The 26,426-nt window shown below is 37.2% G+C and overlaps 1 long non-coding RNA gene across 1 annotated transcript in view; it reads left to right on the forward strand.

Moving 5' to 3' along the window:
* The first annotated feature begins 277 nt into the window (after positions 1–277).
* Positions 278–26,426, forward strand: part of LOC148001137 (uncharacterized) — a 90,259-nt gene continuing 64,110 nt past the window's right edge. Inside the window, exons 1-2 of the long non-coding RNA XR_015638558.1 lie at positions 278–313; positions 945–1,054. This is a non-coding gene — a long non-coding RNA (uncharacterized LOC148001137). The remainder of the gene's footprint in view (positions 314–944; positions 1,055–26,426) is intronic.

Below are 26,426 nucleotides of genomic sequence, written 5' to 3' on the forward strand. Positions count from 1 at the left end.
AATTATATTACTATTTGTTAAATGTTGCATGATAAAGAGCTATCATTCTCAAGGTTTACTTTTCAGTAGTTTTCATAATTTTCTCTCTTTTTGCTCCCAAAAATATTATGTTAGTAATTTCTCTATAATATACATAAAGCATAAAGACATTAGAGTTCAGAAAATATAATTATCCAAAATGTTACCCAGACAGATAATTTAAAAATGACTCTTAATTTTACATACATATGTGCAAAGCCATTTACTCTTTTTTTTTTTCCCCGGTTCTTTTTTTCAGAGCTGGGGACCGAACCCAGGGCCTTGCGCTTCCTAGGTAAGGGCTCTACCACTGAGCTAAATCCCCAGCCCCGCCATTTACTCTTAATTGACAACATTTACCCTCTTCTGCTTCTTGGATGCTAAGAGTTTAACAGTTTTGCTCTGTCATGACTTTCCTGCTTTGAAAGACTAGCATTTTAAAGTAGGTGTAAATAGCTTTAAAATATTTTGAATTATATTAATGACTGACTAGCCTTCAGATTACATAGGTATTCCTTTTTATTTCTTCTACCTTTCTTTGACTAAAGTAATAAGTAATCTTCTTTCTGGCTTACATTGCATTTGTCAGGGTACTTTATTACAGCATCAGGAAAAACAAAAAACAAAACAAACAGAAACAGCAAAAGGAAGCACAAAACTATAACACAATTCACTTGCGTGGACTTCAGTGCAGCTGTTGATCTGCTAGTATCAGTTTGAAGCTGATACTACATGTTATGCATTTTATTGTCGACTTTTGAAAACCTCTTTGCCTACTTTTTAAATCATGCATTATCACAGACTAGCATGACAGATGAAAAGAAATACAAAATACAGTCATTTTCTCAGACATCAGAGAAATAGACCAATATGCTACTCTGCTTAGTAGAAATGACCTTTTCTACGTATGTTACTATTTTCTTCAGGTACTCAAGAGAAATGGATCAGTATCATTCTCTGCTATACAGCAAACCCTGCTGATAAACCTGAAGTATAAGACCTCTGTAAACTGCCCTAAAGAAGATATGACTTTAAGGTACAGAAGTCTGTCGTATGTTTCTAGAATCTAAAATTACTTGGATAGAGCATGCTAATACATTTTCATATTTGTGACAATAATTTCCATATTAAAAGAATAGAGTAAGCGCTCTCTGGTAACCCACTACTTGAATCCAATGCTGAGGCATTAAGTCTTCCATGAGTTGAAAGCAACCCTGATCTACATTACTAGTTTCAGACATCCAGGGATAGGACAGCATAGTGGGATTGGCAAGGCCTCAAGTGGGGAAATTGAAACAACAATGCAGCCACAAAACCTTGGACATCTCAGTTTGCCCTGCCTACAGAGTATTTTGGGATATAAGCCTATCTGAATTATCAACAAAGAGACCAAAGAGACATCATTCAGCAACAGGCGAGGCGAGCACGATGCAGAGCACCACAGGCAAACATGAGGTGAAGCTCCGCATGCCTGACCTGTAGAGGATAGGGAGGGAGGATTGGAGGAACCAGCAAGGCTCCATATGTTTACAAGGGTAACAGAATGGAAGCAACGGATGTGTGTGTTTGCTGATAAACAACTCCAGCAAAGTGGCTTGATATAAAATTAACTCAAAAACATTAGTAGCCTTCCTTTATATAAATGGTAAAATGACTGAGAAAGAAAATAGGGAAACAACACCCTTCTCAATAATCGCAAATAATATAAAATAATATAAAATAATATAAAATAATATAAAATATATATAATATAAAATATATATATATATATATATAATATAAAATAATATAAAAAATTATTTTATGACTAACTAAACAAGTGAAAGATCTCTATGAGAAGAACTTCAAATTTCTGAAGAAAGAAATCAAAGATCTCAGAAGGTGGAAAGATCTCCATGCCCGTGGATTGGCAGCATTAACATAATGAAAGTCTTACCTAAGGCAATCTACAGATTCAATGCAATCAAAATTTCAACACAATTATTTATAGACATGGAAAGAACAATTCTCAAATCCATATGGAAAAAAAAAACAGGATAGCAAAACAGTCCTCAACAATAAAAGAACTTCTGGGAGAATCATCATCCATGACTGCAAGCAGTATTACAGAGCAAGAGTGAAAAAAACTGTATGTTATTAGTACAGAGTCCAACAAGTGGATCAATGGAATAGAATTGACCAATATAAAAACCCATATACCATATATGTATACCATATATACCATACACACTTGATCTTTAAAAAAAACTAAAGCCATACAGTGGAAAAAAGAAAGCACTTTCAACAAATGGTGCAGAATAACTGGTGACCTACATATAGAAGAATCCAAATTGACCCATATTTACCTTCTAGTACAAAGCTCAAGTCTAAGTGAATCAAGAATCACAACAGAAAACCAGATACACTGAATCTAACAGAAGAGAAAGTTGGAAAGAGCTTCGAAATCATTGACACAGAGGAAATTTTCCTGAACCAGTAGCTCAGGCTTTAAGATCAACAAATAACAAATGGGACCTCATAAAACTGAAAAGTTTCTGTAAGCCAAAGGACATTGTCAATGGCAAAATGGCCACCTAAAAATTGGGTTAACAGACATAAACAGAGAATTTTCAACAGAGGAAATTTGAGTGGCTGAGAAACTTAAAGTAATGCTCCTTAGTTATCAAGGAAATGGAAATCAAACAACCCTGAGATTCCACCTCACAGCAGTCAGAATGGCTAAGATAAAAAACTCAAGTGACAGCAGATGTTGGCAAGGATATGGAGAAAGAGGAACACTCCATTGTTGGTAGGATTGTAAGCTGGTACAATACTCTGGAAATCAATCTGGCAGTTCCTCAGAAAATTGGAAATAGCTCTACCTAATGATCCAGCTATATCATTCCTGGGAATATACCTAAGGTGCTCTACCACACCACAAGGACACATGCTCCCCTATGTTAATAGCACCCTTACTTTTAATAGCCAGAAGCTGGAAACAACCAAAGAATAGATACAGAAAATGCTCTTCATTTATACAATGGAATGCTATGCAACCATTACACAGGAGGACATCATTAATTCTGTACGCAAATGGATGGAACTGGAAAATATCATCCTGATTGAGGTAACCTAGATACAAAAGGACATACATGGTATATACTTTCTGATTAGATATTAGGCAAAAATCTCAGACACCCATTATAAAACTCACAGACCATAGGAAGTTTAACATGATGGAAGGCCCAAGTGTGGATATCAGAAACCCACCTAGAAAGGAAACAAAAGAGTCATGGGAGGCAAAGGCAGGGGACTGGGTGGGAGAGGAGAGGTGGGAGGGAAAAGGAAGGGGCAGGATCAAGTTTGGGAACAGGCAGGAGGGATGCCTAGAGGTCCATGACAATGAATTGAAATGTACAGTACTGGGTGTTAGAGGGCATGAGGAAACTCTAGAAGTCCCAGAGATCTGGGATGGGAGAGGCTGCCAGGACTCAATTCAGATGACCTTAGTGGAAATACCCATCAGTGGGAGATAGAACCTGAAGAGACCATTTCCAGTAAATAGACATGGCCCCCAGTTGAGGCAGGGGACCACTCATCCATCTTCAAAATTTTTGACCCAGAATTGTTACTGTCTAAAGGAAATGCAGGGACAAAAATGGAGCAGAGACTGAAAGAAAAGCCACCCAGTGACCAGTCCAACTTGGGATTCATCCTATGCATGCACACCACATACTGACACTATTGCTGATGCTATATTTTGCGTGCAGACAGGAGCCTGGCATGGCTGTCCTCTGAGGGGCTCTATGAGCTACTGACTGAGACAGATGGAAATACTTACAGCCAACTATTGGATTGAGGTCCAAGACCTTATGGAAGAGTGAGAGGAAGGACTGGAGAAGTTGAAGGAGATTACAACGCTATAGGAAGGTCAATAGTGTCAGCTAACCTGGAACCCTCAGAGCTCCCAGAGACTAAGCAAAAAACACAAGGAAGCATACAAGGGCTGGCTTGTGGCCCTGGTCACAGATGTAGCAGAGGACTGGCCTCAGTGGAAAAGAATGCCCTTTATCCTTGGAAACTTAATGCCCCAGGGAAGAGAGATTCTGGTGGGAGTGAGGTGAGAGTTTGTGGGCAGGTGGGGAAGCACCCTCTCAGAGGTCAGGGGGACAGGATAAAGAATTCAGGGAGGAGGGACCAGGAAGGAGGTTGTTTAGAATGGAAATAAATAAAATATTTTAATAAAACAAATATTGCACCATATATGGAGGAGGCTAACGAAGGGAGAAAAGCAAATTCTCTTGAATACATGGAAATACCATGCTAACAAAAGGAATAATTTAAAATATGGATTTTTTTCTTAAAGGGGATAATGTATAATATTAGATTTTTAAAACCAATGCAAGCAATTAAATTAAAAATACTTTTAAAAAAGAATGGAAACTAAAGAAGGGAAGAACATTATTAAGAAATATGAGACAATTACCATTTAGAGCCTAATTACCAAACACATTCTTCTACCTCATCCTGAGTGTTTGGCATTTTGTGATACTTTGCTGGAAAATAATTGAATGCAATAAGAGAGGTTTAGTTTCAAATGACACTAGGCAAAAAAAAAAATTGGCTCAAAACATATTAGTATTTTTTTGTCATCTAAGAAGGACTCTAGGGGCTAATTTATAATGTCAGAAAATCGCTCAGAAATTTTAGTTCTCACTGTCATATGTTCCTGCCATTCTTAGCATTTTGTTTTTTTTTTAAGTGAGTGATTGTAGTTTTGTGGTTTTAAAATTACCCATTAGCTTTAGGTACTTTGTCTAAAAATGAGGTTAAAAAATGGTGTACGCATCAGTGCCAACATTACGTACATGAAAGGGGAGAAAGGAAACAAAGAGTGGGAAGTATTTTTTTATTTCACAGGATAAAGAATTTCCCAGCACTCCATTCTATTAAGTGCAGGGCAGTCTATGTTAGGATGGGTGGGAATCTGTAAAGTGTCTATGACACGAGGGTCAAAGGTTTAGTCTTTGTTTTGTTGTTTTGTTCACTCCTTTGGGGATGTCCTTGAAAAGAAATTGTGAAACTATAGTTTCAGTCTCCCCCTTTTAGTCTTCAGAAACACAAAGGGTCATGTTTTCTCTGCTAAAAGGTCAAGACCACAGCACACTGCCTTGTGACAGGCTCCAACAATGGGAACAACTAAGCATAGAGTGAAGCCAGGAGCCAATGCAAACTTGTCGGACTATTTCTTTGCTCAAGATACTTTGTTACGGTAATGGAAAACTAAGTAACCCAAGCCTCTACAGCATGGATATATATTATCATAACTATTCCAAGGAAAATTTAAAATAATCCTCAAGCACTTGTAGAAACTAGATAGTGGCACAAAGTTGTTTCCTTACTAAAATGAAGAATGTTTACCGAAAGATGATAGCACTGGTAGGCGGAGAGGGGGTCACTGGGCTCTGTGAAGAAGATAGAGGGAAGAAACAAACACTTTGAGTTTTAAACCAGTATTTTGGATTCAAGTTTGCCAACTTGAAAACCTTGAGACATCTTGTAAGAGGCAGCTTCTTCAATAAAGAAAACACTTTAATCCTATTTCCGTCTAGGTAACACTGGGAGGCATTTTGTTACAAATTGATGTGGTATGGCCCAGCAAACTGGAGGTGGCCGTAACCCCCGTGAAAGAAAATTGGGCAAGCCCTAGTAACCACACCGAGAAGCAACCTTTTTAATAACCTCCTCTTCAGTTTCTGCCTCCAGATTCCTGCCTTAGTTCCTTCCCCAACCTGCCTATGTAACACAGGACAACCATCTGCAGAAGTAAACCCTCTCCTCCCCTCACTGCTTCACTCGTGGTCTTTTATCACAGCAATACAAAGTGATTCTAAAACACAGAAAATTATCTGCTAGTATCAACAAGACCCTAGGAACTTAATGTCTCATATCATCAGAGACCATTAAGGGATAGGGATTTAGTGAAATACTTAGAAAGTGCATGCACGATTAAAAATCAGAAAACAACAAATCTATTCTGGGATGTTGAATGCCATATCTTTAGTGACATCACTTAAGATCACAGCCAGGAAGTGGCAACACTTACAGAGAGCTGGTCTTCCAATCTCCTAAGAAATTTTATTTTACTATAATTATAACTTCAGTTATTGGCATTCATCATTTTCAAGATCTTATGTTCACACACACACACACACACACACACACACACCACAATTATCCCGAGGTCTTTTAAATATCTTATTTGTTTTTCTTTCCTAATATCTACAGTTCAGTTCTGTTATCACTTAACGCACAATAGTAATCTCGTTCTGTAATGTCGCTGGGCTGGATATATTTGTTTGTTTCTCAACTTGAAATGACCTGGAGTTATTTGGGAGGAAGAACCTCAGTTGGGATGATGTCTCCGTCTGTGTTTACTGTAGATAAGACTGAATGGAGTCCTCTTTAATTAATTGTTAATGCATATAGGACCGTTCCTGGTTCGGTACCATGCCTGGCAAGTGAATGTAGGCTAAGAAAGCCATGAGCAGAGAGCCAGTAAGCAATTTTCCTCCATGGCTTCTACTTTAGTTACTGCTTCCAGGTTACTGTCTTGAGTTCTGTCGCTGACTTTCTTTGATGGCAGATTATTGTGATGAGCATTTGTTCATGGTGTCATCACAGCGATAGGAAACTAATTGATGCAATGACTTTTCAGGTAGCATCGCTTTCCTCTTCAGTTTTGTCTCAATTTTTTTAATCCTATTATTTGATTACTATTAATCAATTGAGATATATATGCATGAGTGTAAGTGTGTGCATTTGTGTGTGTGTGCGCGCGCGCGTGCGCACGTGTACTACTGAGTCTAGCATTTCTTTTTTTCTTTTTTCTTTTTTCTTTTTTTTTCTTTTTTTTTGCTTGTGAAGTCATATGTTTAAGGATGAGTTAAGGATCAATTTTGAACTGAATAACTTTTCAAAGAGCACATCCTTCAAGGAAACTAATTCTCCCCTCTCAGATTCAGTTGCCTTTAGCTCTTTATTGGGGCCTTTCTAGATTTCCCTGATCTATGCTCGCACGTGAATTGGTTTGTTTTCACTACACAGGTCTTATGTGGTAGCCATATTGTTCCTATTTTATGGGGACAGCCTCTTTGGCATCTCTAGAAGACACTAGCAGATGGGATCCTGGTATTTCAGTTCATAATCTTTTTAATGACTATTTTTCAGTCTTCCTAGAGCTTTATGTGTAGGGATTTTATGACAGATGAATCTATTGGTGCTGACTACCCCATGACCACTGACTCTCCCCATCCTGAGATGTTGTGTACTTTCATAATGTTCTCCATCTCTTGCAAAATGAAGCACATTTGATAATTGAGGAGAGCTGCTTTCATTTGTAGGCAGAATAGTAAATGCTTAGAATTAGCTAGAAAATAAATAACAATATTGAGAGGAGCAGATTCTCAGAATTTTGCATTTTTAAGCCATAGGTAGTTGGGTAAGTTATAGTACTGGCGTAAATACACTCCTGTTGTAGACCTTAATTCTAATTTAAAAGACGTTTGTTCCTCCAAAGATAAAAATACCACTATTTCACCATTGATAAGATCTTGTCAGGTTGTTTGTTCGCTGGTTAAGATACCGGGCAAAGGTATGGATGATGCAGTTCAGAATAGTTTTTTGGCTTTCTCTGATGTAAATTGTATTCTTTAATACTTCAGAGTAGGTTTTTCTATTTTAGTAACGGACATTTGCTGGAATGTCTTCAGTTATTCTTTTATTTTGCACACAGTCTTCTGTTATCTTTAGTAAGAATGGAGGAACGTTCATGACTGGTAATATTTCTTTTGTGGTTTTTACTTACATTTTCTCACCTTTTTATCTGGCTATTAATTTTTATATGTTACAAATTTGGGGTAATTTAAATCCAGCTTCTCAAATATTCACAAGAGTATTTCTCATGTGTGTCTGTTAAGGAGATATTGTTAGAGCTTGGATATTTATTTGAATTATTACTCAAACTTTCTTACCAATGATTTTTTTGGTTTTAAAATTTACACCATTCCATATTTTTCTTTGCTTTGGGATTAAATTTTCCTTCCTTTATTTATACTTTTAATCTCACTGTCCCTTAAAATTTTGTATTAAATGATATGTAATTCAGATATGAAACTTTTAAACTCAGTGTTTTGCCTCAGACGCATGATAAAAATGTCCATTTTGGATACTAAACTTTGCAATTTAAAAAATAAAACAATTTTCAAAACTATTGAACCTGTATAAGAAAGTACACTTAGGTTTTAGAAAGTAATGGTATGTATAATGTTGAATTAATGTCATAAAAATAGTTAAACCTATTATGTATCAACAGAAAGAATCTTTCTCCAAGTACAATGTGTCCTCTTAACTATAATGTTGACTATGTATTAGAACTATGTGTGGGTTAAGATAACAAATTGGGAATGTTCAAAGCAAACAGATTTCAGAATATTATGAAAGTTAATTGAGCACACAATTATGTCAGCAATAACTTTTTGATTAAATTGATTCTTATGAACTTGCCAAATCATTATGAATCATTAAATCCTCAATCACTTGTGCAAATCTGTCCTTTTTTTTTTCTTTTCAGTGTCTAATTTTATGCATTAGTTATAATCGTACTGGAGTATATATAAATGCACCAATCATGATGGAACAAGAAATGAAGTAATATGTATGAAAGCAATATGTAATTAAACCCAATTTAGACTATTTGTTTATTTTATGAATAACAGACAGATCTAATATTTTAAGCAATAATCCTTTTGATCAAAATGAATAAAACATGCTTAGAAATACTGTTGATCACTAGCTTCAGCTGTGATTCTGCAATGATTAAAATGCTAGCCATTTTGCTCAATGACTTAAAAGATCTTTGACAGTATAAATTTAAAACTATACAAGTCCAAATTTCATAAGTTATTTTACTCGTCCTATTCAGAAAATCACTATATTATATCTGAAAACAACTCTTACATGAGGCACTGAAAGGAGGGAGTACCGTTTTGCACACTGGTGGCATCTAAAATTTTAAGTTGATTATCTGCTGGGATTAAGAAAATTTGTTTTGAAGATCAATTACATCTATTGTCATCTTTGAAATTTTTATTTATACATATCTCCCAAACAATGGAAAATAAATATCTCCTGTTGTGCAGAATTCATTAGATAACCAATAAAGAATCTGAAGAAATTGTTCAATGCACAAAAGCAAGTATTCTGCAAGCATGAGGACCTGAGGTGGAATTTCAAGCCCTCATTGAAAGACTTGAGCATGGTTCTGTGTGCCAGTGACCCCGATTTGGGAGAGTAGGGGCAAGCTGATCACAAAGTCTTCAGGAAAGACAAATAGAAGCAATGAAATCCCAGGACAGGGAGCTAGCCTAGCATGATCACTAGACCTGCACTGGGTGGACCTTGGGATGGGAGGGCAGACCATGCCTGATATAACCCTTAACTGGTGTCAACCCACAAACGAGGCATACCACTATAAGACTACTCTTGCAGAGATCCCTGTCACTCAGAGACCCTGGCCACTACTAAGAGGAACAAGTAAATGGTGGAGAAATGGAAGAGTAAGAGAAACAGAAGGCCTTCCTTGATCTTCATCATCTGTGGCAGGTGGACCACCTGGGATCAAGAGAGCTGGTCCTGCTCCCTCACCTGTTGCAGTACCTGGGACAGTGGGCCCTGAACTTTGTCTGGGCAGCAGGGTAGAGCCTGCCTTGATTGCAGGATTTGCTAGTGAGCTAGTGCACAAGGTAGGAGAGAGGAAAACCCATGGTCTGACCAGCTCTTATACCTCTCAGTCTCAGATCCAGGGATTTGAATTGGCCCACTCCAATGTCTCATCCATTGATGACCTGCTGGAGTGCATGAAGGGGCAGGTACTACAGATCTAATGCTACATGGATCTCCATGATACAGGACAACAACAAGCTATCTGACAGATGTCCTGAGTAGCAGGAGTCAAAGATCTCATACCAGACCAGCATGCCATTGCAATCAACATTTGCAAATAAAGAAGTGTGAACAAAAGGGCATACTGTGAGACACACTGTGACACACATACAGCTTCCAACATGATTTTTTTTCTGTTGAGGAAGTGGATAATGCAGGAGTGGCAAACAATGAGGAGACCAGGAGACGAGTGAGTCGGGACAGGGGCAGGGAGGGGGGGATGTGAAATTCACAAAGAACCAATAAAGAGTTTTAAACAAAATAAATTAATTAATCAAGGCCTAATAAGACTGTGAAGACAAGACCCCCTTTAGTGAACTGTCCATTAGTAGTAGTTCCTGTTTAGCTTACTTCTCTTGATGTTTTAAAATACCCTGACAAAAGCAACTCAAGGAAAAGTATGTTTATTTTTAAATCACAATTCTTTTTTTAATTATTTTTAAGTTTTATTTTTTGGATATTTTATGTATCACAATTCAAAGTGTCATCCACCATAATGGAAAGACTAGCTAGACCAGGGGTGCTGATATAAACCTTTAATCCAAGCACTTGGACAGAAACTAAAAAGGGGGTAGAACTATGTGAGGTCCAGGTGAATCTGGTCCATATAGAAATTTCTCAGACAGCCAGCATTTCTCAAAAAAACTAAACTAAAACCAAAATCTAAGCCAAAATCAAAACAAAACAAAACAATGGGAAAGGCTCAGTATCTTCAGTAAAGAGGAGGTAGAAATGATTCCTGTGCTCAGCTTTCTTTGTCTTCTTCAGACAGTCTAGGACCCAAACCCAGAGAATGGCCTCATCCAAGATCACTCTTCCCACATCAATAATAAAGTCAAGGTGTCCTTCAGACATTCTCACAGGTGTGCTTTGCTGATGGACTTTCCAAGATTATCTTCCAGATGAATCTACATCCAGTCGATGTTAGGTCCCAAAGACCAAAATAAGGCATAAAAGAAAATCTGTTAAAAATGTCTTCCAGTTCAAGTTGCAAAATATAGATGAAATGAGAAGTGTGGTAATGAGGGTATGCAATGAAAAAACCAAGTGTGCCATCTACTGAAAGAATCAGATAACTCCAGGTCATCAGCAGGCATTGCTCTAATGCTAATTCAAGATGAATTTCAAGACACCTTGTTTTTTTTTTGTTTGTTTGTTTGTTTGTTCTGTTTTTGCTATTGTTGTTTTACATAGCTTGTTATTGGTGTGTGATGTCTAAGAGACCATGTGCAATGTATACTGTCATATGCAAAGTTGTTAGTAAGTCTCTCAGGATACACAGGAAAGTGGAAACCAATTTTCATATAAGCATCAGATTGCTTGGCTTTGCTTTTACTATGAGTCATTTGACTCAGAGAGAGAAGGATGTGGGAGAATGGTCACAGTCATTGTTACCTTAGTTACCTAAGGGGACAGCTCCAGCCAGCAAGCTGTATTTAGAATTGTGTAGGTGCATGGTTATCTCTACCATTGAAAAGTGAGCTTAAATTAAGCATTAGCCAACTGTAAGAACAGACGCCTACACCTACTGTGAATGTCACCAAGAAGCAATAGATGATACCCAGGAGAGAAACTCAGAGACTGGTCATCCAAAAGTTCTCTTCTCTTCTCTTCTCTTCTCTTCTCTTCTCTTCTCTTCTCTTCTCTTCTCTTCTCTTCCCTTCTCTTCTCTCTTTTTTCTTTTTTCTTTTTTCTCTTCTCTTTTCCTTCCTTTCTTTCTCTCCTTCTTCTTTCTTTTTACTTTCTCTCCTGTTTTTTTCTGCTTGCTTGTTTTTATTAATTTATTATTTTATGTGCATGCATGGTACACATGAATACATATAATCACATATGAGTGCACACATATTTGTGGCAACGTATGTGTATGTGTATGTGTGTGTACAGAAATTGATATCAGATGACTTCTATTTCTTTTCTATCTTAATTTTTGAGACAGGATTTCCCACAAAGAGAAATTCCTGATTTAGATAGACTATTTGGTGAATGATAACCCAGTATCTACCTGTCTTTGCCCATCCATCATTGGAAATATGCCACCACATCTGACTATGTATATTACTGCTAGAAATCTGAACTTGGGACATTAGGCTAAACATAGAAAGCAGCTTAGCAGTATGTCTATTTTCTCAGCCCTGGCTCACTTATGTACAAACTTTTGTTTTCTAGTTATATTAGGGATGCTATAGCATTGAATCTCAAAAATATGGCTGCTTTAAAGAGACCTAAACAATTCTAAGTTCACTTGGTCTCTCAACATCCCAACCTAGATGGGAGAAATCTCACAAGGCACATGACTAGGTAAAGAAATACAAGAGGTAGCAATTAACAATTGCTAAAAGGGAGAGAGAAAGAAATAGTTTTGCTCAAGGATGATACTCAATTAACTATCCAATACCAAGTAGTAGTCAGCCCTAGAAACCTATATATGCAGACAATATTAAAGAAGCTCAGTATGTTTTATTTATAGGTTTATTCATAATATACTATATATTTATATTGAATAAGATTTATGAACAATATTTACAGAAGGAGCAGTAAAGTTTGGGGGAATCTAGCATGTTAGTGGTAGAGGAAAGAAAGAGGGAAATTGTGTAATTTTAATTTAATTAAATAGTAAAAGATAAAAGTCTCCTCACTTGTTTCTTCTTTGCTTTTTTCAGTGACTTATTAATTTTATGTTCTGTGATAATGCAGTTTTATGTATGTAAACATTGAAATCACATTCTGCCATATTTGATAAAAATATTTGTGCCTTATGTTTCATTCTTTTCATTAAAAAGGAAGCTGCTTTCAAGATTTTCACAGAATTTTCTCTTTGCTCCTTTCCCCAAGATGTCTTTTCCTTTTTTATCTATACACATATATGTGCATATGTAGATATATAATTTATTTGCATGATAAGTGCTCATGTACCACATTTTTAATATATATTAGATATATGAAATGTCATATATAAATATGTATTAGAAATATTGGATCAAATTGATGAAAAATATCCACTACCTCTCCAGATTATTGCTTTCATTTTTGTGGTAAGAACGTGTGAACCTGTTTTCCTACTACCTTTGAATTCTATTATACACAATTATTAACTGTGGTCACAAGGGGTGTAACACCTGACCAAATCTTATTTTTCCTGCCTGAGACTTGCCTTTTTTATCAATCTCTTACCTTTTGCTATAACTTCTTCTGTCTCTAAGCCACTGGTATCAGGTCTATTTTTGGTTTCTCTGAAGCCAGAATGCACGTATGATTGAAATAAGTTGGTATTTGGATTTCATTGCCTGGCATACTTTACTTACCACCATGTCCTTCCTTCACAGTCACTTGTCAAAAATTTTTTAAAAGTCTCCTTTTCATAATCTGTGTGGGGATTCACTATGAACATGTATATTATAGGTGAAAATATAAGTTAGCATAACCATTGTGGACAATTGAAATTCCAAAATCAACAAGAACTATTATCATATATTCTAGCAATCCACGTTTGTGTCTATAGACAACTGAACTGGAATAAAAAACTTGAAGATGTGTTTGTGCCTTCATACTTATTCTAGTACAGTTCATGATAGCTCGGTATTGAGATACCTGAGTGATCATCATTGAATGAAAGAATAGGAAGATGGGATACAGTAATTCATACATCAAGGAACTCTTAAATGGCAGACTGAAAACAAGTCTCCATGTTCATGTATGGAAGCAAGAAAAAGTGAGAAAGACTCTCTACCATGTGAAATAGGCAAGGGACGGACCTGCCATAACATTTTTCTCTGTACCTTTGTCTTTGTGTGTGCCTCTCTTGTGCTTGTCTCCTCCCTCCCTCCCCTTTCTCTCAATGTGTATATGTGAGAATGCATGTGCACCCCCTTTCTCTCTCTGTCTGTCGCTCTCTCTGTCTGTCTGTCTCTCTCTCTGTCTCTCTGTCTCTCTGTCTCTCTGTCTCTCTGTCTCTCTCTCTCTCTCTCTCTCTCTCTCTCTCTCTCTCTGTGTGTGTGTGTGTGTGTGTCTGTGTGTGTGTATGGGGGTGCAAGGAACACATGTATCCATGTGGAGACATGAGGAAGGCAACCTGGGCTATAGTTCCTTAGGTATCAAATTTTTATGTTTTTAAATACATTATCTTACTGCACCAGCACTCATCTAGCACCATATAAGTTCAACGACTTGTTCAAAAGTCCAGCAACATAACACCTCGGCTACCCCAGCGCTAGGATTACAGACAAGCATCTCCCCCAGCACTAGGATTACAAACAAGCAGCTCCACACTCAGCTTTTGGGACCCAGGGATCAAACTCCAGTCTTTATACTTGTGTGTCAGACATTCCCTTACTGAGCCTTTCCAGGTGTCCTTTTTAATAACCATAGCATTTGAAGTACTTCCGACTACTTAAAAGCAGAAGAGTAAAGTTGAATTTAGTGCAGCAGGACTACAAGATCCTTGGCAAGACAATACATGGGGATTATAAATTCAAGGCTTGTCTGGGCAATTTGCTAAGACCTTGGCGCTCACAAGATGAAAAATTAAAAGTGCCTCAGGACATAGCTGAGTGCTGGAGCATTTGCCTACCAAGTATAAAGCTACAGGTTCAGTTTTCAGATGTGCAATGAAAAAAAAGAGCACATTTCTTTAATAATGTGTTAATGAATATCATTACATGATATTATTTGTTTAAAAAAGTTACATTTAATTATTCCTCTATATTGCTGATGCTATCTCTTGAGAATCCCTTCTCTGTGTCTTCATTACAGCTAACTGCCCAGTTACACTTGGTGTTTATCATTTCATCTCATTTTGTCTTTTGTTTCAGTGTATGCACCTTGGTCTCCCTTCTATTACCTACTGTCTCAGATAGAACAAACAACTCTGAATATCAGAAGTTCAAGAGAATCTTTTTTTTTCCAATATGTAATTTTTGGATCAATTTGCTTCTTCACCAAAACTAATAAGGAATGACACTGGATTCCATGACATTGTAAAAATTGAAGGAAATTGAATAGAACTAGACAATGTCACCTGGACTGAGGTATCCCAGATACAGAAAGACAAACATTATATATATAATATATATTCACTTATATGTGGGTATTAGCTGCTAAGTCAATGATATCCAAGCTACAATCCATAGAACCACAGAGGATATATGTAGAGGAACGAGTTCTGTTTAGGGAAGGAAATAGAGAAGATAAGATAGATACTGACAGAAGATGGCAGATCTAGAATGGGAGGAATAGGTGAGGAGGGGAAAGAAGATAGTGTGCTGTGTCCCACATGGCCTTGGTAGGTGTGAAAGGACATGGTTCTGGCCACTGGATGAGGACCAACAGAGCATGGACCTCAACGAGTGCCAATTGCTTCTGTGGGTATAAACGTTGTTTATATAATAACGTACATATTTTAATGTTTCTCCTTTAAGGAATGTCCTCCCTGTTAATGTCAATGACTCCACGATAATCTGGAACAACAAGAACCAGGATACAAAGGTGTGGTTAATGACTCAGCAAAATGGAAAACACTGGCACATTTAGGACAGCCCTTAAGACTGTATAACTATAAAAACAGTTGAGCACTATATAATTTCTCAACTATGCAAAATATAGGGTGCAGTGTGAATTGTATGAGAGTCTTCACAGAACTCGAATGGCAATGGCAGGTGTATTAATGAGCCAGCTTCTCAGACAGACACAAAGGCAGGCAGATATAAAGGCAGGCAGTTTCCTGGTCAGCCCGGGATGCAGGCAGTCCAGGCCCAGGTGCCGTGGAAATGGTATTTCAGGGTGGGGTCTCACCCACCCAGCTTAGCATCTGTGCTGACCAAAGGCAGATAGATCTCTGCATTCTTTCATAATGTTAAAATAATATGCTTACTGTCTATAAAGAATTATGGGGTCATGAGATGCTGATACACAGGATAACCAAAGGTGAACCTAGAATAAATGATTGGATTGATGTGTAAAGTAAAAAACTAGGCTTAAGATCTGTAAGAAATGAGCTATCCACAGAATATGTTAGAATGACATGAGAGAGAGAGAGAGAGAGAGAGAGAGAGAGAAAGAGACAAGAGAGAGAGACAGAGAAAGCATGTGAGAGACAGAGAGACAGCGAGATAGAGAGAATAGAGAAAGCATGAGAGAGACAGACAGACAGACAGACACACTGAGAGACAGAGAGAAATAGAGATGGAGAGAGAGACAGCTGTCTAGAAAGCCGGCTTGAGCAGAACATAGGTTGTCTTCTTGGACCCATGGTTTGAATCATTTGTTTTCTGTGTTCTTAGATACCTCTTCTCTCAGAACTTCTGTCCAAGCAGAGGCTGGTATTTGGCAAAGGTGTGGTGGAATAAATTTTAAACATAAATGATTATAGAAAACTTTTTCATTGCTGTTGCTTGAATCGCACTGAGACGGGGAATTTTGGAGGGAGGTAACTGGGTTGGAGAAAAGGTGGGAAAGGGACAAGAGGAATCAAGTGTGGGGAGAACAGAGGGAGAAAGAACTGGCATTGGTGGCATTTCTGGAACAAACTAGGAATCTAGGACAAGGAAAACTTCTAGAAACCTATGGGAGTGCCCTTGCTAAGACTCGGAGCAATAGGTGTTATGGAACCTGAAATGTCTACCGCTTGTAACCAGGCAAGATTTCCAGTGGGAAGACGGAGAAACCAAACCACCCATAAAACCTTTGACTCACATTTTTCCTATCTACTAGAAGGGCAGGAATAAAGGAACAGAAATTGAGTGAGTGGCCAGTGACTGGCCCAACTTGAGACTGATACCAGGAGAAAGATCCCACCCTTGATACTGTTGATTATATTCTCCTATACTTGCAGAAAGGAACCTAGCGAGATTCCCTGGGAGAGGCTTCACCCTACAGCTGATGGAAACAGATGCAGACAAACATGCGGGCAGAGTCACGTGGAAGAGGGGAAGGAAGGATTTAAGGAGCCAGAGGAGTCAAAATCACCACAAGAATTCTTATAAAATGAAATATCCTAGGCCCATAGGGGTTCACAGAGACTGAACTGCCAACCAATGAGAATGCATGGGACAGACCTAGGCCCCCTGCATATATGTAACGAAAATGAAGTTTTGTCTTCATGTAGAACCCCTAACAGCTGGTGCAGAGGAGACCCCTTTCCACAAACTGGAATGCTTTGCCTAGTCTCAATATAAGAAGATGCATCTAGTCCTACTGCAACTTGGTAAGAGCTGCATGGGAGGCCTCCTCTCTGAGGCGTATGAGAGGGGGTGGAGGGAAAGACTAGGAGGAGAGGAGGGAGGGGAGGCTGCAATTTGGAAATGAATAGAATTAATTAATTTTTCAAAAGTAATATCTGTTGGGAACGGTTGCCTTCTAACTGCTTTCAGTGACTAAGACACTGTCCAACTACAATACACATGATGGTGCTTATTCTTGTTCTATTTTGCAATTCTCTTCCCTCCCACCATATATTTAAGATGAACAGACCACCCATAGATAAGGGGATTGGAACTGTACTCTGGGACACATGTTTGTTCTAGAATGAGCAGTGACAACCTTCTCAGTGAATTTAAACACACATTCGATCACTGTAATGGAGATTACAGGGAGTCACAGGGATGCTGATTCTGTTTCATTGTCTGTCTGTCTGTCTGTTGTTTGTTTGTTTGTTTGCTAGCTAAAAGATTTTCTTTCCTGGCATAATACTTTCAGTAACTAAAAAAAGGTTTTCATGGTAGACAAATCTAATTTATCAACTATATCAGTTTTTCTGCAACATTTGCCCTTTAAATTTAAAATGTCCACCTCTTCTTGTTTGCTCATCTTAGGAGAATATAGCAACATTCATACTGATTTTAAATTTTTTCTACTACTGAATCAATATTTATTTTAATAATATAAAATACTAGTGATCTAGACATAACTAGGAATGTTAGAATATGAGTCATGTATTGTAGTTTAGGGCATATGAACTACAGAGCATTAGAAATTGAGCAAAACCAATGGGCCAGTATAGAAAGGGCTGTCGTAGCTATGGACTGTTGAGCAAAGAGACTGGAATAATAAAAGAAATGGCAATTTATTGCAGTTTGAGTAATATAACTGAGCTGTATGTGGTTATCTCCAGTTCTTCTTGGGGTTCTATGCCATTTTTTATTTTAAAAAAATCTAAAATTTCCAGTATAGTGTTTGAAACAGACCATTAATAACCATCTCTTTAATGGATTGACTGAGGATTTATCCAACCTTTGCACTGTAAAGTGCCTATCATGGTGGCCATAACCTTGCCCTGGTTCATACCTCTAATGATTCATACAGAAATTATATTGATCATCTTAATGATTCAAAGGCTTTCAACTCTGTTCACAACGCAATCTGTGGTGGTTTGAATGAGACTGGCCCTCAAAAACTTAAATATTTACATTTGTCCCCAGTTGATGAACGATCAGGGAAGGATTAGGAGGTGTTCTAGAAGGTGTGTCTCTAGGGCTAGGCTGTGAGATTTCAAAAGTCCCTGCTAGACCTCTCTCTCTCTCTCTCTCTCTCTCTCTCTCTCTCTCTCTCTCTCTCTCTTTCTCCCCCCCCCTTATCCTCCTTCCTTTCCCTCCTCCATTCCCCCTCCCTGCCTACTTCTGTTCCCAGCTGTGTGCCTTCATGCTTTCTGCCAGGTTAGTAATAGATTAATCCCCATGAACGTATAAGCAAGCACCCAATTAAACTGTTCTCTTTATAAATGTCATGGTGGCTTGTCGTGTAAAGATGCAAAGGAGCAATGACTAAGACACTGTCCAACTACTAATAAATTATGTCAACTTTAGCCTCTCATTTCTAGTAGCACATAGTCCCTATGGAGTGGGAGAGTTCAGACTGCTTTCTTTGTCTGGTATCGTGTGCTAAAAGGCAAGCCGAGATTAGCGTGTATCAATGCCAGTATTCTCTGGATTGTACCAATGTAAGAAAAAACTTAATCTTCTTGTGGTCGTATAAAATAAATTTTCATGCCAAACATATTTTCTTTTCAATATTAAAAGTATATATAAAGACAAAACTCAAATTTCAACTCTAAGAAACCATTAGCTTCCTTGAAGATCCTCTATTCAACTATTTGACTCGTAGGAAATGGTTTTGTATGTTTCATTTTCAGGGTGTTAGCGAGAATTATCAGATATGAAGGGTTTAATTATTGTAGCTTCATGGATCATGACTCAGAACTTAGGGGTGAGAACAGAAAGCTTCACAATTAAATTATAGCAGAAGAAAACATATATGAGGAAAGATTAAAGGAATACTGTTTATAAGAAAACATCTGATTAGATTGAAATTAATTTTTCAGTCAAATTAGACATTTGTTATATTTTTACTTAATAAGTTTTGAAAGGACTTGTATAGGTTAATATTTTTTCCACACACAGCCATGCAATTAGGAACTTAATTGGGATGTCTCCACAAAAGGAGACATTTATTAAAACATTGACTTGTGAATTGATCAAAAATGACAATCTCACATTTTCTAGTAAATTCATTATGTAAAATGAGTGGTCTTTTTCCTACAAGTAAATGCTGGTAAACCATTCCTAAAGAAACATGAATAAATTGTATATGTCTCAAATTCTTCTCAATAATTTTCCAAATGTGCATCACTCTGCTGTGCTCCACATGTGATGGTTTATTAACTGTGATCTGAACCTGCTCTGTCAATCTCTATGCCTGATATGCCTGCTTAGTTTTACAAGAGGTTTTGAGTTTAAAATGTTTTTGCTTGTTTTGCCATTTTGACTTTTAAAGGGTTAAATAAGTACCTATGTAACTACCCTAAATTTTACATCTAGGTCTAGAAAAATCTATAATGTAAAATTCTGCCCTTATAAGGAAATTATGTCAGTGTTTGGCTCATTGACCTTTAATGCATTGTTAACCTAGTCATTAAGGATATCAATGTCTCTAACATTAATCATTCCTTTCTTAAATAGTAATGGCAGAGGCTTGACATCTGTTTTATCGATCATTACAATAAACTACAATCCTGTCTTTAAGTCAACTTTGGCATCACGAACATTAAATATAACAATACCATCACATTGGTTTCGAAAGATAAATATAATAATAATTCTAATAAAACCAGGCATGCTACTCATCTTGTTACTAGAGAGAAAGAGGTAGGAAAATTAAAATCAGGCAAAGGTTCATATCAAGACCTTGCCTCTACAGAAATAAATAATTCATTAAAACAACTTTAAATAAATGTATATTAGGATATAGGTTGGTGGTACAGCACTTGCAAAACAGATTTAATTATGATGACTTAAATTAATAAAGACTAAAAATCCATGAATAAAAATTCCAATGTCCATGCATCTATTTTTATTTTATTTCTTCTACTCTTGAGATTATGTAATTATATTATTTTTCTTTTCCTTTCTTCCATATACCTCTCATATTCTGAAATTCATACCCTCTGTCTTCATTAATTGTTGTTGTTACACACATGCATACATATGTACATCACATACATTTCTAAGTATAACTTGCTATCTGTATCATATAACTTCCATATACACTTTTAGGTTGACCAATTGGTAAGAGGGTCCACTTTTCTGAAAGAAGATTGTTTCTACAAGTCTCACCTTTACCTACTTGACTATAGTTATTTGTGTGGGGTAAAGGCCTTCTGGTATTCCAGTAGAAAACCAGTGAAACTTCAAAGTCATAGAGGTCCCCTTCCCCCAGAAACATTCATAAAATTATTTTGAAAATCATCTATCAAGGTTTTATGTGTTTGGTTCATGAGAAATGATTTTGTAGAATTTATTTTTCAGACTGTCCGCAACAATTAACAGACACAAAGGATTTAATTGCTATAGCTTCATGGGTCACAATTCAAGATTTACAGTGACAACAGAAAGCTTCACAATTAAATTATAGCACCAGAAAACATTTCACATTTGAAAAGACTAAAGGAGAACTGTTTATCAGCAGAAGTAGGATGTTAGAACCTGAGGATCTGCGAGTTTCCTGTCAGATCTTTAGTCCGAGTAATGTTAGAAGATAAATCCATTCAGTAGATGGAAATATTCATCTCCAATTATTAGTTACCTGATGGGTATATTGTTATATAATGTGTTTTAGTCTTCAATGTCAACCTAAGTAGATTTTGAATTACCTAGAAATTCTTGTTGTGTCTGAAAGATTCATTGTAGAGACATTTAACTGAGGACGGACACTCTACTCTGATTGCAAGTAGCAACTTCCTATTGGGTAGTGCCATGAAATAACTGGAAAAAGTCAATTCTCAGTGATTCCCTGAGTCCCCTCCCCTCTACAGAGTATTTCTGTCACCATTAATGGCATCATGCTTCTTACTTTATCGCAATCATTACACTGTGAGTAAAATCATTCCCCTTCATATCTTTCTAAAACCAAACCTTTGAGTAGCACGACAAAAGAAGTCACCAATAAATACATATTTCAATTCTTAGGGTTGGTTTTTAAAACAAAATAGCGAGTCTGCTCATATGAATTCAAGACAAGTGTACGAATTAAAATGCAACCTTAGTTCAATCAATTGAGTAAAAGAGAAAAATAATCACAGGCAGTCTACACATAAATCACTAAATTCAAAAGATAAGATAATGCAAATGTTCTCTTATAGCTAATAAATCTGAACAATTAGGTCACATTCAAGGCAACCTACTAAATGAAACAAGAGAGTTCCCCATAGAGAATGCACTACAGATAGATCCTTCAGGACACAGGAACAAAGGAACAGCCTGGGACAGGATCCTTCTGGTTTCTGACTGTGCTCAGAGTTGACCCTGTGCCATAGCTCTTGCTACCCAGACCCCACCCACCTGGAGAGAGCTGGTCTCCCAGGAGTGCTGACACACAGGAGAACATGTAGAACCACAACGTCTGCTCAGAGGGACCTACCCGAGCCCTCAGGACACAGGAAACAAGGAACAATCTAGGACAGGATCCTTCCAGGTTCTATCTGCATCTTGAGCTGACCCTTTGACACAGCTCTCTATAACCAGATCCTGCCAGAAGAGGGCTGGTCTGTCAAGAGTGCTAACACACCTGAAGCACAGGAGGGGCAAATCACTGTCAGAGACAGCAAGACCAGCTAACACCAGAGATAAACAGATGGCAAGAGCCAAGTGCAAGAACCTAAGCCACAGAAACCAAGGTTACTTGGCATCTTCAGAACCCAGTTTCTCACCATAGCAAGTTGTGGATATCACAACACACTACAAAAGTAAAACTCTGATTTAAAATCACATCTCATGATGATGTTAGATAACTTTAAGAAAGACATAAACAACTCCCTTAAAGAAATACAGGACAACACAGGTAAACAGGGAGAAGCCCGTAAAAGAAAACAGAAATTCCTTAAAATTTACAGGAAAACACAACCAAACAGGTGAAGGAATTAAGCAAAACCATCCAGGATCTAACAATGAAAAAAGACACAATAAAAAAAAAAAACAAAAAAAACCACAAACACAGAGGGAGACAACCCTAGAGATAGAAAACGTAGGAAAGAGATCAGGAGTCATAGATGCAAGCATCACCAACAGAATACAAGAGATAAAAAAAAGAGAATCTCAGAGGCAGAAGATAACAAAGAAAACATTGACATAATAGTCAAAGAAAATGCAAAATGCAAAAAGCTCCTAATCCAAAATATGCAGGAAATCCGGGAAACAATGAGAAGATCAAACCTAAGGATAATAGATATAGAAGAGAGAGAGACTCCCAACTTAAAGGGCCAGTAAATATCTTCAACAGAATTATAGAAGAAAACTTCTCCAACATAAAGAATGACATACCCATAAGAATACAAGAGGCCTACAGAATTCCAAATAGATTGGACTAGAAAAAAAATTTCTCCCCTCACATAATAGTCAAAACACCAAAAGCACTAAACAAAAAAAGAATATTCAAAGCATTAAGGGAAAAAGGTCCAGTAACATATAAAGGCAAACCTATCAGAATTACACCAGATTTCCCACCAGAGGCTTTGAAAGCTAGAAGATTCTGGGAAGATGTCATACAGACCCTAAGAGAACACAAATGCCAGCACAGACTGCTATATCCAGCAAAACTCTCAATTACCATAAATGGAGAAACCAAGATATTTCATGACAAACCCATTTACACAATATATTTCTACAAAGCCAGCCCTACAAAGGATAATAGGTGGAAACTACAACACAAAGAGGGAAACTACACACTAGAAAAAACAAGAAAGAAATCTTCTTTCAACTAACCCCAAAGAAGCCACACAAACCTAAATCCACCTCTAACAACAAAAAATAACAGGAAGTCATTGGTCCTTAATATCTCTCAACATCAATGGACTCAACTCCCCAATAAAAAGACATAGACTAACAGACTGGATACGTAAACAGGACGCGGCATTTTGCTGCATACAGGAAATGCACCTAACTGATAAAAACAGAAACTACCTAAGAGTAAAAGGCTGAAAAAAAAAGATTTTTTTTTGAGGGGGGGAGGATTTTTCCAAGCAAATGGTATCAAGAAACAAGCTGGGGTAGCCATTCTAATATTGAATAAAATCTACATTCAATCAAAAATTATCAAAAAATAAGACAGGAAACTTTATACTAATCAAAGGAAAATTCCACCAAGATAATCTCTCAATTCTGAATATCAATGCTTCAAATGCAAGGGCACCCTCAATTCATAAAAGAAACTTTACTAAAGCTCAAAGCATACATAGCACCTCACACAATAATAGTGGGTGACTTTGACACCTCACTGTCATCAATGGACAGATAATGGAAACAGAAACTAAACAAAAACACAGTGAAACTAACAGAAGTTATGAACTAAATGGATTTAACAGATATCTATAGAACACTCCATTCTAAAACAAACAGGACCCCCCGTTGAAGGAATCAGAGAAAGGACTGGAAGAGCTTGAAGGGGCTCGAGACCCCATATGAACAACAATGTCAACCAACAAGAGCTTCCAGAGACTAAGCCACTACCCAAAAACTATACATGGACTGACCCTGGAGTCCAACCTCATAGGTAGCAATAAATAGCCTAGTAAGAGCACCAGTAGAAGGGGAAGCCCTTGGTCCTGCCAAGACTGAACCCCCAGTGAATGTGATTCTTGGGGGGAGGGTGGTAATGGGGGGAGGATGGGGAGGGGAAGACCATATAGAAGGGGAGGGGGAGGGGTTAGGGGGATGTTGGCCCAGAAACCGGGAAAGGGAATAACAATTGAAATGTAAATAAGAAATACTCAAGTTAATAAAGATTAAAAAAAATAAAAAACAAAAGAAAACCCATCTTCTCAGCACTTCAAGGTACCTTCTCCAAAATTGACCATGTAATCTGTCCCAAAACAGGTCTGAAGAGATATAAAAAGATTGAAATAATCCCATGCATCCTAACAGATGACCATGGACTAAGGCTAGTCTTCAGTAATGACAAAAACCACAGAAGGCCCACATACACATGAAGCTGAAGAATGCTCTACTCAATGATAATTTGGTCTAGGAAGGAATAAAGAAATTAAGACTTTTTAGAATTTAATTGAAATGAAGAGGCAACATAGTCAGACTTATGGGACACAATTAAAGCAGGCTAAGCGAAAAACTCATAGCTCTGAGTACCTCCATAAAGAAAGTGGAGAGAACATACATTGGCACTTTGACAGCACACCTGAACGCTCTAGAACAAAAATAAGCAAATATACATGAGGGGAGTAGATGGCAGGAAATAATCAAAATCAGGGCTGAAATCAATCACATATAAACAAAAAGTACTATACAAAGGATCAACAAAACAAGGAGTTGATTCATTAAGAAACCAATAAGATAGAAAAACCTTTAGCCACACAAACCAGAGGGCACAGAGAGGGTATCCAAATTAAGAAAATCAGAAATGAAAAGGGAGACATAAGGGAAATTGAGGAAATCCAAAAAAAAAAAAAAAAAATCAGATCCTAGTACAAAAGCCTATACTTAACCAAACTGAAACATCTGGATAAAATGGATAATTTTCTAGACATATAGCAGGTAGCAAAGTTAAATTAGAATCAGAAAACCATTGAAAAAGTCCTACAAGTCCACAAAAAATAGAAACAGTCATTAAAAGTCTCAAAAAAAAAAAAAAAAAAAAAGCCCAGGACAACATGGGTTTAGTACTAAGTTCTATCAGACCTTCATAGAAAACCTAATAATACCATTACTCTCCAAACTATTCCACAAAGTAGAAACAGTAGGAACACTACCCAATTTATTCTATGAAGCCACATTTATGCTTATACCCAGACAACACAAAGACCCAACCAAAAAAAAAGAATTTCAGATCAATTTCCCTCATGAATGTCAATGCAAAATTATTCAATAAATTGCTAGCAGACGGAATCCAAGAACATATCAAAATGGTCATCCATTGTGATCAAGTAGGCCTCATCCCAAAGATACAGAAATGGCTCAATATATATAACTCCATCAACATAATTCACTATATAAACAAACTCAAACCAAAAAACACATGATCATTTCATTAGATGCTGAGAAAGCATTTGACAATATTCGACACCCCTTCATGTTAAAAGTCTTAGAAAGATCAGGAATTCAAGGCCCATACCTCCTCATAGTAAAAGCAATATACAGCAAACCTGTAGCCAGCATGAAGCTAAGTAGAGAGAAACTTGAAGCAATCCCACTAAATCAGGGACTAGACAAGTCTTACCACTCTCTTACTACCTATTCAATGAAATACTTGAAGTCCTAGACAGAATAATTAGACAACAAAAGGAAGTCAAAGGGACACAAATTGGAAAAGAAGAAGTCAAAATATCACTATTTGCAGATGATGTGGTAGTATACTTAAGTGACCCAAAATTCCCAAAATTACTGCATGGAGCTAAAACCATCCAGAAGAAAAAAGGCAGCATTTTTGACAAATGGTTTTGGTTCAACTGGCGATCAGCATGTAGAAGAATGAAAATTTATCCATTCTTATCACCTTGTACAAATCTCAAATCCAAATAGATCAAGGACCTCAACATAAATCCAGATACTCTGAAACTAATAGAAGTGAAAGTGGGGAAGAGCCTCAAACACATGGGCACAGGGGAAAATTTCCTGAACACAGCACCAATGGCTTATGCTGTAAGATCAAGAATTGACAAATGGAACCTCATAAAATTGCAAAGCTTTTGTAAGGCAAAGGACACTGTCAATAAAACAAACAATAACCAACAGATTGGGAAAAGATCTTTACACATCCTACATCTGATGGAGGGCTAATATCCATTAAATACAAAGAACTCAAGAACTTAGACTCCAGAGAATCAAATATCCCTATTAAAAATGGGCTACAAAGCTAAACCAAGAATTTCCCACTGAGGAATATTGAATGACCAAGAAACACCTAAAGAACTCATTTACATCCTTAGTCATCAGGGA

Source organism: Rattus norvegicus, chromosome 15, assembly GCF_021556685.1.
Source record: "Rattus norvegicus strain SHRSP/BbbUtx chromosome 15, alternate assembly SHRSP_T2T, whole genome shotgun sequence".
NCBI lineage: Eukaryota > Metazoa > Chordata > Mammalia > Rodentia > Muridae > Rattus > Rattus norvegicus.